The sequence below is a fragment of the Orcinus orca genome, chromosome 2 (assembly GCF_937001465.1).
Source record: "Orcinus orca chromosome 2, mOrcOrc1.1, whole genome shotgun sequence".
Taxonomy (NCBI): Eukaryota; Metazoa; Chordata; class Mammalia; order Artiodactyla; family Delphinidae; genus Orcinus; species Orcinus orca.
In genome coordinates this window covers 74,618,333-74,633,798 of record NC_064560.1, presented here as the reverse complement: position 1 = coordinate 74,633,798, position 15,466 = coordinate 74,618,333, and the positions used below count along the sequence as shown (strand labels likewise).

Below are 15,466 nucleotides of genomic sequence, written 5' to 3'. Positions count from 1 at the left end.
AGGACAAACCTACAGCTAACGTCCTACTCAATGGGGAAAGGCTGGAAGCATTTCCTCTAAGATCAGGAACAAGACAAGGAGGAACAAGACACAACTTTTATTCAACATAGTTTTGGAAGTCCTAGCTATGGCAATCATAGAAGAAAAAGAAATAAAAAGAATCCAAACTGGAAAAGAAGATGAAAACTGTCACTGTTTGCAGATGACATGATACTATATATAGAAGATCCCAAAGACGCTACCAGAAAACTACTAGAACTCATCAGTGAATTTGGTAAAGCTGCAGTTTACAAAATTAATACACAGAAATCTGTTGTATTTCTATACACTAACAACGAAAGATCAGAAAGAGAAATTCAAGAAACAATCCCATTTACCGTCACATCAAAATGAATAAAATACCTAGGAATAGCCTATCTAAGGAGACAAAAGACCTGTACTCTGAAAACTGTAAGACACTGATGAAAGAAATCAAAGAAGACACAGACAGATGGAAAGCTATACCATTTCGTGGATTAAAAGAACCAATACTGTCAAAATGACTATACTACCCAAGGCAATCTACCAATTCAACGCAGTCCCTATCAAATTACCAATGGCATCTTTCACAGAAGTAGAACAAAAAATCTTAAAATTTATACGGATACACAAAAGACCCCAAACAGCCAAAGAAGTCTTGAGAAAGAAAAATGGAGCTGGAGGAATCAGGCTGTCTGATGTCAGACTATACTACAAAGCTATAGTCATCAAAACAGTATGGTACCGGCACAAAAACAGAAATATAGATCAATGGAACAGGATAGAAAGCCCAGAAATAAACCCACACACCTATGGTCAATTAATCTACAACAAAGGAAGCAAGACTACACAGTGGTGTAAAGACAGTCTCTTCAACAAATGGTGCTGGGAAAACTGGACAGCTACATGTGAAACAAATGAAATTAGATCATTCTTTAACACCATACACAAAAATAAGCTCTCAAAGTGGATTAAAGACTTAAATGTGGACTTCCTTGGTGGCGCAGTGGTTAAGAATCCTCCTGCCAATGCAGGGGACATGGGTTCGAGCCCTGGTCTGGGAAGATCCCATGTGTCACAGAGCAACTAAGCCCATGTGCCACAACTATTGAGCCTGCACTCTAGAGCCCGTGTGCCACAAGTACTGAAGCCCATGTGCCTAGAGCCTGCGCTCCGCAACAACAGAAGCCACCGCAATTAGAAGCCCGTGCACCGCAACGCAGAGTAGCCCCCACTCACCACAACTAGAGAAAGCCCATGTGCATCAACAAAGACCCAATGCAGCCAAAAAAAAAAAAAAAAAAATCCCAGCAATATCTTTTTCGATCCATCTCCCAGAATAATGGAAATAAAAACAAAAATAAACAAATGGGATCTAATTAAACTTAAAAGTTTTTGCACAGCAAAGGAGACCATAAACAAAATGAAAAGACAACCCACAGATTGGAAGAAAATATTTGCAAATGATGTGACTGAGAAGGGATTAGACTCCAAAGTTTACAAATAGCTCATAAGGCTTAATATCATCAAAACAAACAACCCAATCAAAAAATGGGCAGAAGACCTAAATAGACATTTCTCCAAAGAAGACATACAGATGGCCAAGAGGAATATGAAAAGATGTTCAACATCGCTAATTATTAGAGAAATGCAAATCAAAACTACAATGAGATATCACCTCACACCAGTCAAAATGGCTATCATCAAAAAATCCACAAACAATAAATGCTGGAGAGGGTATGGAGAGAAGGGAACCCTCCTAAACTGTTGGTGGGAATGTAAATTGATGGAGAACAGAATGAAGGTTCCTTAAAAAACTAAAAATAGAGCTACCATATGACACTGCAATCCTATTCCTCGGCATATGTCTGGAGAAAAACATGATCCAAAAGGAAACATGCACCCCAGTGTTCACTGCAGCACTCTTTACAATAGCCAAGACATGGAAGCAACCTAAATGTCCATCGACAGAGGAATGTACAAAGAAGATGTGGTACATATATACAATGGAATATTAGCCATTAAAAAGAATGAAATAATGCCATTTGCAGCAACATGGATGTACCTAGAGTGTCACACTGAGTGAATTAAGTCAGAGAAAGAGAAATATCATATGATATCACTTATATGCAGAATCTAAAAAGAAATGATACAAATGAACTTATTTACAAAACAGAAACAGACTCACAGACTTAGAAAACAAACTTATTGTTACCTGGAGTGGAGGAAGGATGGGGGGGAAGGGATGGTTAGGGAGTTTGGGATCGACATATACACACTGCTATATTTAAAATGGATAACCAACAGGACCTACTGTATAACACAGGGAACTCTGCTCAATGTTATGTGGCAGCCTGGATGGGAGGGGAGTCTGGGGGAGAGTGGATACATGTATCTGTATGGCTGAGTCCCTTTGCTGTGTACCTGAAACTACCGCAACATTGTCAATCAGCTATACCCCAATACAAAATAAAACATTAAAAAAAAGCATTTTTTAATGCATTTATAAGAATATTTCTTTGGTTACTCGACTGAAGATTTAATAATTAAAATTTTAACCTTATTTTACTCGTAAGAAACTTGTACTTTCCTTCATAAAAATGTACATTTATATTTTAAAAAGAGGTAAAAATGGATGAAGGAAAGAGAAATTCTGAGATCTATTACTCTAAACATCTATGTATCTTTCAGCTATTTTTTCCAACAAACTTTCGTTTTAGGACCTAAATGTATGTGTAAATAATATGACTCCTACAAAACCTGCTGTTATTCCTTAAAAAAATAAATAATAAGGCACTAATATTGGTACTATAAATTCATACTAAAGTGATGAATACCAAACTTTTTAAATTAAAAAGAAAAAAGTCATCAAAACAGACCTGCCAGACTTTGATTCTCTTTCAGAATAAGTCAGGAGCAGGGAAGTCAGCAGATCCAGCTAAGAAGTAGAAGAGACATACAACCAACTAATGGCATTTGTTATAAGCATATAAGGACATTCATTTTTTGAACGCTTTGTCACTTCCATAGCCACAGTTTTTATTTCAAGTTCTCTCACCACCTTATAAATACCCAGTGAAAACTACAACAAATTGCTCAAAAACATCAATGTATCTGCTTAATATGTTGATTTTTTATAAAGAAATTGAAAAAAACCCAAAGAACTGTGATGCCAATTGTGTGGGGTGGGGGCAGGGTGAATTTGGTAGCAAACTAAATTTTGTTTAATTACTTCTCATTACATCAATCCTTGGCAGATCATAATGCTTTTTCTGCACTAAAACAATCATTAACTTTAAAATTACTTGCAGAACAGACAATCTGATTTAAATTAAAACCTTTAACAAGATAAAAGAGATGAAGTAACCAATAAGCATGTTCAAATAACACATGAAGAAACAAAACAAAATATTTTACACATTGAAGACATTATTTTTAAGAAATACATATTTTAGCACATCATCTATATTCTGCCAGTTAATTTTTCTCCACAATTGTATTAACATGAAACTGTAATTTTCTGATGTCACAAAACAACAGTATACTGAAATCAAGGTAGAAAAATCAATTAAAACCATACAACCACCATGAAAATATAACCTTTGTTTATGTATCTATTTAATACTTGCCTTTCCCAAAGATTGTTTAATAAATGCAATATATCAAATCATTCTATTAAGAAAAACATGCTGAATACTTGAAAGCTATGAATGAACTGCGTAAAAATGAACTACAAACCCAAGTTTTGCCATATCAAAAGGTATGATAGAAATTACTCCTTGCCACCTCCAAAATACTGCAAGTTGATTTGAATACAAAAATAAAATCTCTGAATTCCCATTAATATGTTGTGCCTAAGAAAATACATAAGTTCTGAAGAAAGTTTATTCCAAAAGATTAAGAATACTTCTACAGGGCCTCTCCCTGGCAATCCAGTGGTTAAGACTTCACCTTCCAATACAGGGGGTGTGGGTTCGATCCCTGGTCAGGGAGCTAAAATCCCACATGCCTCGTGGCCAAAAAACCAAAACAGAAGCAATATTGTAACAAACTCAATAAAGACTTTAATAATGGTCCACATCAAAAAAGAAATCAAAAAAAGAACACTTCTACAATTATCAGGGGTTTTTTTTTCTTTTAATATTTCTAATTCCTGGTCTTCAAAATAAACAAATGATTACTACCCAACACGGGCTTCTATTCCGGCAACCACACACTTTTAGCAAATTATTTCAATGAAGGACTGAAATAATCCTTGAAGGATTTTAATTGGGGAAGTAGTTTACTAAATCTGTATTTTAGAAGGATGATCCTGGAAGCAGTGTGTATGATAGACTATGAGACAGATACATTTCAAAGACAAAATAATGGAAAATATCCAACTCCAAGTCATTTGCTCTTGCACACCACGTAAACATCAGCTCATTCCCTCACATCATGCCTGACTTCTCTTTAAACTCTCTTCACTGACCTCAGTACTGTCTTCAAGGTTCCCATACAGCACCAAGCTTGTAATAGACCATGGAGTAGAAAACTGTGTACAGAAAGGGAAGAGAAGCAGCACGCGTGTGAAGTGAATTTGGCAGTATTCCCCTTAAAAGATTTTAAATTAGACCACTGCTGTGATGATATTAGCTGCTTTGAAATCTTTTCACAAAGGAATGGGCCACAGAAAGGAATTCAACATGCCTTAGCCAATTGTATGATGGGAGAGGCTTTCCAAGTCTGAGGGACCAACTACTCTCCTTTTGCTTTTTTTTTTTAAACTATCAACAGAATGAACTTTTGTGTTTCTGACATTTGGGAAGTTTTCCAGCACTTCCCTTCACACCTTTCCTAAAAAGGAGTATTTTCTGTATCTATTTGCACTGAGAAGGATGCACAGTCCAGAAAACAATTTTTTTCTTTTAGAAGAATTTTAATGGTCATTTTGATTCTAAGACTTTTGCCGAATTTTCAAAACTTGTAAGTTTTTAAATACAATTTAAAAGTTTTAACTCTATTTGTAAACAGATTTTACAATGTGTAATAGTATTGACAGAATTTTTTTGATAAACCTGTTTTATCTAATCTAGTACACCAAAATAATTTTATGTAAAAGTCTGAATTAAAAATCTATATAATACTATAAAGTTACTAATATATGTTTAACTATATAGTATAAAGTTAACTTTACAAATAAAGTACTATATGTGCTACAAAGAGACTAAAAAAGTAGATAGAATTCTATAAGAGACACTGAAAGAACAGGTTATGAATATGAGTTTAGGACTCTGGTAGACAATTTATTCAGTGGTCACCTAGCAAACCGAGGGTAGGTAGATTGCTAGAGTTTTATCCCTCTATCCATTAGTTGCCAAAGTGGATATCTGAACCACTTGCCACACTACCAAGATAATGACCAACTACTCAATACTTCTTTCTCTCTCTTCTCCACCTAGTCTCTTCTTGGAAGTTCACAGTTTAAACTATTTGACAATAAAATATTATAAGCTCCTTGGGCTTCCCTGGTGGCGCAGTGGTTGAGAGTCCGCCTGCCGATGCAGGGGACATGGGTTCGTGCCCCGGTCCGGGAGGATCCCACATGCCGCAGAGCGGCTGGGCCTGTGAGCCATGGCCGCTGAGCCTGCGCGTCCGGAGCCTGTGCTCCACAACGGGAGAGGCCACAGGAGTGAAGGGCCCACGTACCGCAAAAAAATAAATAAATAAATAAAATATTATGAGCTCCTTTGAAACCTGGCTCTGGATTTTGTCCCCCTTCACTGTCCCCAGTTCCTCTAGTACACAGCATGGTATTTTGAACCAACAAATACTCTTCTGTTGAGTAGGTGAAACAGTAAGTGCCCCAGGTCATGTAGATAACCCTGTAAAATAGAGAAAATCTATTTACATATATTGATGACTATACACATATAGCCTGGTAACACCAGATGGGACTCTGCCAGAGATTAATTATTTACATTTTTTTAGTGAGAAAAGTGCTAGCTAGCTATTTTGCCAGTACTGATGTGGAATCAGTGAAAAGCTATCTCACTAGGAGGGTAAATCACCCTGAATTACTATGGTATCCACCCAAGGAGGGTAGTACGGGGGTGAACAACCTTGATTATTTGGCGGTAGTGGCACAGTGAGATCCTTTGTGCTTTGAGGATTCAAAAAGAAAGCTGCTCTCTTCTCCCTTTCAGTTGATCACTAAAGAAGAAAGAGCACAGGCACAGTGAAACCAGGGCTGACCCAGTGTTCCCGGGGCCACCCATCATTCCTAGAAACTGAAACCCACAGAATGCAAACGTGGAGCACCTCTGACCAGGCCTGTACCTACAGGAGCGGGGCCAGCACCTCTGAAGAGTCACAGAAGCCTGCACTACTATCTGTCAGACTATGCCAATGAATTTTCAGCAGGTGGGCAGCAAGCAACAGGGGAAGCTCCAGAGTGATTGGGCTTCCTAGGAAGCCTGTCCTCTGTAGGAAGAAGGCTGACCCCAACCTCCACATTAGACCAGTGAGCATAAAGATTTCAGAATAATTTGGTGGCAACAGGACAGAGCTAAGAGATACTAAATTTCATTTTAATAAAGCAACAGAGGCTCAACTGGAGGACAAATAAATTTTAAGAAAAAATGATAAACTTGACCATACTTGAAGCCTGAGTTTTAGAACAATTCATGCTAGTTATATGTAGTATGTATTTCTGTTTTTGCATGCTTTTATCCATTTAAGTACAACATAGACTGCTTTTCTTTTTTTTATAAATTTATTTATTTATTTATTTTTGGCTGCATTAGGTCTTCGCTGCTGCACGCAGGCTTTCTTTAGTTGCGTTGAGCGGAGGCTACTCTTCGTTGCAGTGCAAGGGCTTCTCATTGCGGTGGCTTCTCTTGTTGTGGAGCACAGGCTCTAGGCAAGCAGGCTTCAATAGTTATGGCATGCAGACTCAGTAGTTGTGGCACGTGGGCTCTAGAGCGCAGGCTCAGTTGTTGTGGCGTGCGGGCTTAGCTGCTCCGCAGCATGTGGGACCTTCCCAGACCTGGCTCGAACCCATGTCCCCTGCATTGGCAGGCAGATTCTTAACCACTGCGCCACCAGGGAAGCCTCTAGACTGCTTTAATATTTTCAATTTGGGCTAAAAAATCCTTCCCTTCTTGGTATGCAGAACAATTTTTCAAAGATAAAACCATTTTAAAAAAAAACAGGCTGATTTATATTGCAGATGTAAGCAACATCTTTTCTGACTCCTAGTGACATTTTGTTGTCTGTTACCATAATCTTCTCTCATGGGAATTCACAGAGTTTATAGTGAATCACAGCATAAGGATTCTCTTTACTATCAAGGGGCAGCTGGATTTTCTGATTCTTCTAATATCCATTGGCCTTCGTGGCCAATGGTGAATCACAAAGTATTTGGCAAGTTGCTCTGCACCGATGGAAATCTTTCTCCAGTAACCCTTTATTATATCATAATAGATAATGTAATTTTACTTAAGTTAGAAAAAGCCTTTGGAAGAAAATGAGTTTAAATTTATTCTGTAACAAATAATGTTATAGTTTTGATACTGGAAGTAGGAGAAGGCAACATATAAATGTTTAAATGGCATACAAGTTATATATATATAAGAATGCAGGTAAGCAATAAGATGAGAAATCAAAGAACATCTAATAGGACTTCCACTTCCAGATATGACAGGGACACTGACACCAGACTTCCCTCCCACCAAAATATAGCAATAAGACTAGTCAAAAATATATGAGGCAACTGCTTTCAAGCAACAAACAGGAAACAAAGGACTCTGATCTTTGAAATAAGGTAAACACCCCTTGTGTCCCAAGCTAGACAAGGCTTTCTTGCCCACAACACAGGGAAGTGGAACCCAAGTAGAACCTTGCAGTCTCACAGTGCTAAAGAGACAGAGATCACAGTTTGGGAGGCTGAAGCAGCTGGAAAATGCAAGACAAGGTACCAAAGAGGAAAAAGCTGTGAGACGGTGAAGAGGGGCTTAATAAATAACATATGCGAGATCACAAAAGAAGTTACTGGAGTAGAAGACAGATAAACAGATATCATCCAACCTCTAGATAAGGAGAAAAAAAAAAAGATTAAAAAAGAAAAAAGCCTCAGTGGCCTGTGAAACATTATCAAATGATCTAATGTGTGTAACTGGAGTTCTTGAAAGAAAAAAAAAATGTGGGGCAGAAAAATATATAAAGAAATAATAACAGGTAACAGGAAACTTCCCAATTTGGGAATCAAGAAAAGCCCTTGCAGGATAAATATAAAAAATCCTACATCATGGTACATCATAGACAAACTGCTAACACCAAAGATAAAGAGAAAAATTTTAATATAGCCATAGAAGAAGACATATATAGGCTAACAATGATACAAATTACAACTGACTTCTCATCAGAAACAATGGGGTCAGAAGACAATGGAAAGCTGTCTTTTAAAGTGCTAAAAAAAAATTGTCAACCCATACCCCTATATCCTGAGAAAACATGCTTCAAAGTCAAAGGTGAAATAGACATTTTTGCATTAAGAGAAAGTGACATAGTTCAGTAGAACTATGACAGTAGAACTGCACTACAAGAAATATTAAAGAAAGTATCAATACTTTAGGCTGAGGAGAAATGATACCAAATAAAAAAGAGATCTACAAGAAAGAATGAAGAGTACAGGAAATGGTAAATATATGGGTAAATACAAAGAATATCTTTTTAAAAAATTATTGTGATTTCCTTTAAAGATAACTGACCACTGCAAAATAAGCATTATATTGTGGGGTTCATAACATATATAGATATAAAATACATGATACAATAACACAAAGGAAGGAGGGTAAATGGAAGTATACTATTGGAAGGTTCTTTTTTATTTTACTATTTATTCATTTATTTTTGGCTGCTTCAGGTCTTAGTTGCGGCACATGGGCTCCTCATTGCAGCACGAAGACTTCTAGTTGTGGCATGCTGGCTCCAGAGCACATGGGCTCTCTAGTTGTGGCACGCAGGCTCAGTAGCCCTACAGCATGTGGGATCTTAGTTCCCCGACCAGGGATCAAACCCGCATCCCCGGCACGGGAAAGTGGATTCTTAACCGTTGGACGACCAGAGAAGTCCCTGGAAGGTTCTTAAAATTTATATTAAGTGGTACAGTATCCTAAGTAAGCTGTAATAAGTTAAGGGTGCATATTGTAAACTGTAAAGAAAAACCAGTAGAGGAAATAAAATGGAACACTAAAACGTACTCAAGTAATCCAAAAGAAGACAGAAAGTAGGTAGAGAAAGAAAAGTAGAGAGGAACAAAAACCAAATTGTGGTAGCCTGTGAGGGAGGAGAACTTAATGCCAGTAAGAAAATAAAAAGTCAAAAGAGTTGTCACTTACACCCTAACCATGAAAAGAAGTTGGATAAGCTACATAATTATAGTTTTTAAAATTTTTCAGAGACTGAGGACACCCAGAAACCAAAATCAACTCCAAAAAGTGATAAGCCCATTTTAAAACAGAAGAGATTTCCAGTTGCTATCACCCTTGACTGTAATGGGAGGACAAAGAATCTGCCACAGACAAGCACTAAAAAGAAACCAGTCTAACTTTGAAGGGCTATGTGGGAACTGGCATACCAGCATAGAATCCAGAGCAGCCCCAGACACAGAGAGAGGCTGTATGAACTACCTGGCCCCCCTTCACACAAACTCTTTTCCACTAGTTTTCACCAAAAATGGGGGCAAGAGAAGAGAGCTGAGATCATCTCTCTAAAGTCCTCTAGGCTTTGAGCTAAGGAAGACTTGAGGAATGAAAGATAACAGGAAAGCCAAGAGAAACTTTGCAGAGGCAAGACCCACCTTCAGAGTACAGGGCAGCCATACACAGGCCAACAATGGGGCAGCAGGGCTAAAAGAGCTCTCAAGGCACAGAAAGCAAGGGGCAGAACTAGAGAGCAAAGAGAATTCTTCAGCAACCTAAATCTGGCCACTGGTCTGTAAAGTAGGGAGATACCGCCTACAATTCAAAAAGATTTGGAATAGTCCACGAATACATTAGAAGGTGCTCAATACCATTAGTCAAGAGGGAAAGACACATTCAATTAAATACAAATTAAAACAATGTAATGTAACTTCACATCTATTACTACAGCTAAAATAAACAAAGCCAAAAACAGACAACACTAAATACTAGCAAACATGCAGAGTAACTAGAACTCTCATATATTTCTGTGAGAAGTGTAAAATGGTATAACTATTTTAAAAACTGCTGGGCAATTTCTTATAAACTTAAGCATATACCTATATTATGAATCACATTTCTACTAATAGGTATTTACCCAAGAGAAATAAAAACATATATCCATGAAAAGTCTTATACAAGAATGTTTATATTAGTTTTACTGATAATAGCCCAAAGCTAGAAAAAACTGACATGTCCATTAAGAGGAAAGTAAATTATAAATTGTATGTTTATACAATGGAATTCTACTCTGCAATAAAACAGGATGAACTACTGACACATGCAACAGCATGGATGCATCTTGAAACCATTATTTTGAGTGAAAGAAGTCAAACAGAGAACATACTATATGTTCCCATTTATATTATTTTCAACAACAGACAAAATTAATCTATGGTGAGAGAAATCAGAATAGGGTTTGCCTATAGCAAACTGATTGACTGGAAATGGCGTAAGAGAACATTCTGGGTTAATGGAAATGTTCTGTATCTCAAATAAGATGTTGGTTACATGGGTATATACATTTATCAAAACTCAAGAATTGTACACTTGAGCATTTCACTGTATGTAAATTTTACCCCAATTAAAACAAAAAAAAACCTTGAGAGGACAAAAATATGAAGAACAAAAGTTAAAAGAAAAATAATACAAGAGAGGAGAAAGCCATGGTAATTGTTAAAGTTAGGTATTGGGTATATGGGGGCTTACTATTCTATTCTGTCTACTTTTGATTGTGCTTAAAATTTACCACAATAAAAAGTTTTTTTAAAAGGCAACTGAATAATAGTGTGTTGTGTATTTGAAGTTTGCTAAGAGAGTAGATCTTAAGTGTTCTCACCACACACTCACACAAAAGGTAACTTTGGGAGGTTAACAAATACGTTAATTAGTTCAATTGTAGTAATCATTTCACAATATATATATATGTCAAAACATCACACTGTATACTTTAAATATGTACAATTTTTACTTGTGAAAAATAAACAAAAATTAAAAATTTTTAAGTATCACAGTAAAAAAAAAGCCAAAATATTCATTTAACCTTTTCCATATGGTATGTAAAATATAAACCCACAATACTCATTGCCAAATAATATACAAAGTTATTGAAAAAAAGGGAGGAGGGACTGGATCTGCTCAGAAAAATAGTACTTCAGGTTCCAAAGTTCTTACACCACAGACTATGATTTCAATAACATTAGCCAGAAGATTTTTTGGGGGGGGAGGTAATTTGGAACCAAGTTAAACCCAAACTATTAAATTAGTCTCATCTTTCAGGTTGGGGTCTATGGACCAAGTCTGGAAGATTTTGAAAGCAGATGTACCAAGCACCTCTCTCCATCCATGGTTCATGATGTCTGTGAGAGCCTGTCAGAGCTCCACACATATTACCTAAGTGGACCACTTCAGTGTTTTCTGGCCATAGCTCCACTACCAGTATCCATATCACTGTGGCTGAGGACTTTTCTGAAACTGCAGAAGGCTGCTGCTCTGTCCATGTGTGTACATGTGCAGCATGCCAGAAGTAACAGAGAATTAACACCCACCCTCCCACCCAATCAGCTCTCAACCATAATTTTTGGAAGTTGATGTTGAAGTACTGTAGCTCTTTCAGCACTTTAGTGTGATGATTCTGAGAGATATATTTCACACAGAATTAAGCTCTAGTTGCCCACTGTGGTGGCTGGTGTAGGAGTTCAGAGTATGCCACCCCAAAATATGCCATCCTGGTGTACTGATGATTTTAAGTTAAAGGCACTGAAAATCAGCAGATGCAAGAAGGGCACTCTAAGCTTCCTTCTTCTTCCTGAAAGGAGATAAAATTCCCATGCAAAAGGTGTAACCCCCATACCAGGAGGAAGGAAGACATTCTTATGACCAGAGACAGGGAGGTGAGGCCAAACGACAAACAAACCTTGTTAAACCAAACCTTATCTTCCTAGTCACTTTTCTACAAATAACTGCCCTTGCACAAACTCCTTTGTCTTGTCCATTTTCACAATTTATTACTCATTGTCCAACCTAGTATATATGTGTTTGGTTCTAACTACACTTCTTTGGGTCTTCATTTTTCTTATGAAGGCTCCTGTGTACATGTAAAAATTACTAAATAAAATCTGTATACTTTTCTCCTGTTAATCTGTCTTAACGTCAGTTTCTCAGGCCCAGCTATGGGGCCAAAGAGGGCAGTACACTTTCCCTACACTGACTTAACAACATACTCTTTATAGCCTGTCTTCACATTTCTATACCCATCATCACCCCACGCCAATGTTCTCTGTACTTCCTTCAAAATTACTTGAGTTCAGGTTAAAATATATATATATATATATATATATATATATATATATAAAATAGAAAGGGTACAAAGCGTACTACAAAAAGGAAAAAACAGATGACAGAATGAACCACTTCACAGGCATACTACTGATCGTCCTGTTGCTAACCCTGGACTTCCTACTATTAATAAGAGCTTTTGCAATTTCAAAGCATAACAGTTAAGTAAATAGGAGAGTTCAATATACAATTAATCCTATACCCCAAGACAGGCTGTTTTAAGCCTTTGGGGCAGCTATGTTACATGGAGCTCTTTTGTTGACAATTCACAGAAGCCAACTAGAGTTAGCTTAAGCGCAAAGTCTATGGGCCTTAAGAACAGAATCAGTGATTGGGAAATTAAAGAAAACTTAGGAAGTCTCTGCCTCCATCTTTTTTCTAGTTATTTACTTCATCTTTCTCTCCTTGTTTCCCAGTCCACATGGCTACTCCCAGACCTCACAAGATTATACAGTACTGTATAGAAGCCCAGAGAGAAATAGAGCCTGATTTTCTTTCTCAGCCTCCGCTGTTCTCTCTTGTTCTCTTTCCTTCTCCCACATTGTCCTTTTCAAAATGCCCAGGGAGAGAAATGGTCCTGCTTGGGCCAGGTACCGACACCAGGACCAATCAACTGTGGAGAGAAAGCAATGTCACAAGGTAGAAAAACGGCAGTACTCTGCAATCCAATAGAATGGGGGAAAGGGACATTCCCAAAGAATGGGTATTGGCAAACAACCCAAGAGAATCAACTATATGAGTCATGGATCTGTTTGAGAAACTGATAAAAACATTGGATCTTCTTCACAGCAATATGTACACACTCACAAACACCAAACTGTCCATACAATTTGAGGGCATTCATGAAGCCCCTGTAATCCATTCTTAGATCCTAATTTTAAAACTCTCTATTATCCATTTAGATATTTTAAATGCTTAAAATTTTTCAAATACTGCTCTTAAATTTTCAAATTTTAAATACTGAATGTGAAATTACATTCAACGGTTTTTCAACCACAAAAAAATACACATAATAAAATATTAAGTCTTTCACAGGAATATAACACGTAAGAAGTCTATACTAATAACATGGACTAGGTAGAAGAGGCTAACGATCAGACATCAACTGGAGTCTACTGTCATCAAATGGACACTATATGGCAGTCCCTCACATTTTTTACTGCAGTTAAAATAACCTTTCCATAGTATGTCCCCAAAGACGGTCAAACACTTGGGGGATGTGTACCTAGCCCCTCTCCCATTCCAATCATAACACTTGAAATTACCTCATAAAGAGATACATAAAGTTATTCAAAAAATTAGTAAGATCTAGTGCATTGCTACTTATGATGGCCTAGAAAAAAAAAGTCTATACATAGTTTAATCAAAAGTTTCTACTCAAAATACACAGCTATTACTGTATGCAATTTTACTCAAAACAAGCAAAACCAAACACAAACAAAAGAAATAAGCTAGGGAAATAAAATCAGAAGTAAATGCCTCAAATCTATTATGAAACAGGTGAAATATAAATTTAAAATCATATTAAAGTAGTCAGGAAACCTATACCCTCCACTGGTTACTAGGAAGCAGTCAATGACATTAGTAATATATCCTTAACCTCTGAGAGTATATAATGGAAGGAAATGGCCACATTTTACCACAAAATGTTCTTACATTACAGGAACAGACAGGAAAACAGAGAACAAAGAATAATGTTTTAACAGAGAGTTGTGTTACTCAGACGTTCTTTAAATGTATCGAAAAAGGGGCTTATGAATACAGTACTATACCTATGCATTTTGATTCTACAACATATCTTGTATAAACTTCATATATGAAAATACTACGAAAATCTAAAATATTCAGTATTATATCCATGCGTTTTGACTCTATAATGTATCTTGTGTAAGTTTCATATATGAAAATACCCTGAAAATCTAAAGTGTTATCTTTGCTGATATATTTTCTAGACAATCTCTGAAAGAGAATCTAATTTCCTGAGTATGTGAATACATAAACTTGATGAAAGCTAGAATGATGAAACACCACTGAGTCTGATTACATACAATAAAATTTAAAGATTATATTCCCACACCATACTGAAAATTTTTGTATTAAGTAGAGTTGGAAAAAGGAAGACTCTCATTATATGAGGTTAAAAAATATTTTTTTAAGCAGAGTCAACTGCTATACTAATTATCATTTTTGTATACAATATTGAACCTATATATGAAAGTCAGCACATAAAGTCTAAAAATTAATCAGCTACTGTGTTTCATTTAGAAATTTCTGTACTTGAAAAACTTTGGAGAAAGTATTTTTTAAATTATAAATTCATTCATGGATTTAACATGAATAGTTTTTAACAGTTTCACATGTCCCTGAAGTTCTGTGACAGGTAGTAATTTGTAATTTTGGTTGAGTCACACATTTCACTCGGATACACTAAAAGACTAGCTGGTATTCCTGAGTTACTAGGAAGAAATAATCCCAGCCAATGTGAGTGACGTCTGTATTTTTTTTGCTCATTTTTGAATGCAGAGTAACTCTTATGTAATACCTGAAGCACAAGATTTTTTTTAAATCATACTTCACTTTTTAAAAAATATGCGAAATGACACAGGACAGAGGAATCTGCAAATGTGTGGGTTCACAAAGGAAGGTCTCTGAATACACCTTGTAAGAAAGTCAAAGGGTTTAATGGTAGCTCAGGAGAATGCAGGATTTTGGTACTATCAATAGGTACATCATAATCTAATAGGATGATCAGAAGGCAGAACTGACAATTCTAGGACTCAAACTTAAATTCTGCTACTAAATTCTAGTATGATTTCACATTAAATCCAAGTTAATGTACATCATTTATCTCACTAGAGAATGAGAGAAAACACTGTATGTATCTGCTT

At 36.5% G+C, this 15,466-nt stretch overlaps 1 protein-coding gene across 6 annotated transcripts in view; it reads right to left on the bottom strand.

The window, feature by feature from the left end:
* The window catches only part of LRRC28 (leucine rich repeat containing 28), a 183,398-nt gene that overhangs the window by 134,240 nt on the left and 33,692 nt on the right, over positions 1 to 15,466 (bottom strand). The window lies entirely within an intron of this gene.